A 3,521-nucleotide genomic window follows, 5' to 3' on the forward strand; every position below is an offset into this window, starting at 1 on the left:
TTAAAAGCACTTGTAATCAAATACTGTTGATAAATATGAAAGAATGACATTTCTGTTAGAGCAACAAAGTACTTTATTTTACCCATATGAAAATTAATATAATTATCTCCCAGAAAAAGACCATCAAACCTAAAATTAATTTAAAATAACCCTGCAGATGTGTTATCGAGCAACAATAATTTTAATTCCTAAAAAAGTTGTAGAAACATAGTAATCAGATTTATGCAGAACAGCATGATCAAAGACATTAGGGCCTACATAGGTGTAGGATATATACTCCTATCTTTAAGTGCTAACATTTGGGTTTTGATTAGCAGATTCACAGTTTTATATTTTAAACTAATTAGAAAATAAAATGAAAATAGTACAGTAAAACCATAATGTTCTTGCTCACACTATAAGGAATGTTATTTCATCTGGTGTCATTTAGAAAATTAATCTGTAGTTAAAGGAAAATTACCAAAAGTGATCACATAATTATATAAAAGAAATTTTGTTTAAAAAAATGTATGTTTTTCTCAGAATATTCTCTTTCTAATGTAAATTCAAAATGTGTAGCTATATTTTAAATTAACATTTTGGTGCATTCCAAATCTAAATGCTGTTTGATGTTCTGGATTCCTCTCCATACACTCTAAAAAGGCATTTAATCAGGTGCTATCTTGCTGTCCTTTGAACAAGTAGCATTTCCATTGTTGCCCCAATTGCATCTGAAAGATGCATTTGTAAGATTGTGAGCAACTGAGAGAACATAAGCTTGTACTTAGGTTTGATTGTTTAGCATTTATCAAGGGAAAATTGAAAAGGTTGAGGATCTAATATATATCTTTGCTTAGAAATGTCACCCTTTAATTTTAATTTCATTTACTGAGGACTTGTTTGTCATTGCAAGGTGTTAATTTTGGGTAGATTAGGTAAATAAAAGTTGTATCCTGAGCATTTTGCTGCATCTGGTTTTGGTAGAAAAAGATTTAATTGAGAACATTCAATTCAGTTATTGTACCTGATTCTTTAAGAGAAGAATCCATAAAACAGCTGATTTCTTTCACCAAAACTCTCCTTAGGAATACTAGAATAATTAAAATGGCTCTTCCCAAAACTTCAACATGCAGCTGTCAAAGCCAAGACTCTCCAAGACAGAACATTCTTATCGGTGCAGAAGAATTTGGGATCTCATTTGTAATGCAAATCGCCCTGGCAAATCGTCATTGTCAAATGCATTGGAGAACAGAATATTCCTATTGAACAAATTACTCACCAAGAATCACAGTAACAATGGTGAAGAGCACAAAGGCATTCCTCAATAAATAACTTTTAACATCATCCTTTGTTATGCTCTGTGCTTTTTTTTTTGCCAAAAGCGTACGTTTCCAGACTCCTTGTTGAAAGCGTTCCATCCTACTACCAGTTTTTGGATCTTCTCTGTTACCTTTAGTCATCTATCTTGCAGAAAGTTTTCTCTTACAATTAACTTCTGTTAATATCCCTTCAGAAAAGTGGAAGACCCTTTTCCATGGGAGGTACTGGAGAAACCTGTATGACAAGACATATCAAATATTGCAATAAGATTTTAGAGGAATGACTAGCCATATGTTTACATGGAAGCAAATATTCTTCACATTTCAGTAAAATTTATATTATTTGTAATATCTAAGTTGTTGATTGCAGTTTTTGATAAATAGCCTCAATGACCATTAGAAGATCTCTTTGAAAGAAGGATTATATGGACTGATCAGATATATGACCTGTGTCTTTAGAAATTAATCTGAATTTGCTGTCATGCTGTAAAACCCAGGAGTAATTTTTTTGCAGTTGCTAGAGATATACTAATGTAAAATTGGTACAATTCATAGAAGCATAAGGTGCTATAATATTTAAAACTATATCAGGCTTGGTTTTCATCTGTTTAGCAGGCCCATGTTATCTGAAAAAAAATTTTAGCTCACCTTCGCGTTAACCATTGGAGAGAAATATTTTGCTTGAACTGGAAAGTTTAAAACGTTCTGTATTTCGGATGTTTTTAAATGGTTGAATGCATTGGCTGAATTCCTCCTTTTCACATGGCAAAACACAGCAGGAATAGTTTATTTATCACTCAACCACTATTTAGAAGATTTCTTTTTGACAATTTTATGTTGATAACATTCATCTTTGAAGTCTATAAATTATTCAGAGCACATCTGTAAAACTTCAGAAGTTATATCCCACTTAGCTTGTTGCTTCAGACTGTAAGACAAGTTCACATTGCAAAGTAATGCTTAGCTTGGTCTGACAGCAGTTATGGGGATATAATCTGATTTTAAGAAATCACACACTGATTCAACCTTAAAATGTTTTAATATTAAAAATCCTTCATTAGGATATTATTTTTCAATTTAAAATGATTTTTTTTTTGTGGCTGCTTGGTATGAATTTATTTAATAATGGAATCTGTACAAAGGTGTTTTCCAGACTGAGAATCCTGTTTTCTGAAGTGTTATTTAATACACCAGCATGTTTTAATGAAGAAATTAGAAATTCATAAATGGATAGAGTTAGTTGCTTCCACTGAAATCACTCTCCATTTATATACAGTCCAACTCTAACATCTTACTTTTAATAAATCTAGTGCCTAAATACCTTTTTTTAGGAAGTACTTGAAATATAGATACACAAGGTTTTCAAACAGTATGTTTTAGAGGAAATACCATGTTGTAACAAATTTATTTTGATGGGATTTGATCACTGCTTTTACCATATGTTTGAAGATTGGCACTTTATTGCAATATTCTCTCTGAATTTTAACAGAATGATATGTGCTTTTCTTCTTTAGAGAGTGAAAACATTCTTAGACTGAGCTAGATATTTAAATTAGTATTTTAGCTTGGACACGACTACTGTGTGCAAGAAGGATTTTTTTCAGAACAACTAATTTTCAGTATTTTGTAAAAAAAAGATTCATTCACAGCGCTTTTTCTTTCCAAGATGATTAATGCAGCTAATCTGTCCTTTATAACTTACATTAAGATCAAGAAAGAACATGGGTATAGCCAAAAAGATCATTACATTAAGTAACATACAAAGGAAGAGAGTGAAAAATTAAGACTCTGTACTCAAAACACCACCAAGTGAAATGATCAGCTCACCTTTTCAGATCTTCAGTACTCTAAGAACACGGTGGTGGCAGTTAAGGTAGGGGTTTCCCAGCAAACACAACTGAGCTGCAAAGTTGAGCGAGCAGGAGACAGAGAAAACTAACAATCTGCATATGCTCTGGAATACAGCAATTTACTGTCACTGTAACTTAAGGAAAGGGGAGGAGACTGTTAACCCAACGCTGAAAAAAACCACATCAGAAGAGAGGGGAAAGCTGAGCTTCTGGAATATTAATTAGTCTTAGCACAGTGAAAGCAGGGTCACTTTCTTTGTTTTTCCTTTTAGACCACTTTCACGCTTTGTCAGTTCAGCTTCATTAGAAATGCAAAATCAGAACCCAGGAAGAATTGAAGGATGGCACACACACACATACAGAACAGGGGAGA

The 3,521-nt window shown here is 32.7% G+C and overlaps 1 pseudogene; it reads right to left on the reverse strand.

Moving 5' to 3' along the window:
• Positions 1-1,250: 1,250 nt before the first annotated feature.
• On the reverse strand, positions 1,251-1,439 carry LOC142596453 (excitatory amino acid transporter 1 pseudogene; annotated as a pseudogene).
• Between the last annotated feature and the right edge of the window lie 2,082 nt (positions 1,440-3,521).

Source organism: Pelecanus crispus, chromosome W (genome assembly GCF_030463565.1).
Source record: "Pelecanus crispus isolate bPelCri1 chromosome W, bPelCri1.pri, whole genome shotgun sequence".
NCBI lineage: Eukaryota > Metazoa > Chordata > Aves > Pelecaniformes > Pelecanidae > Pelecanus > Pelecanus crispus.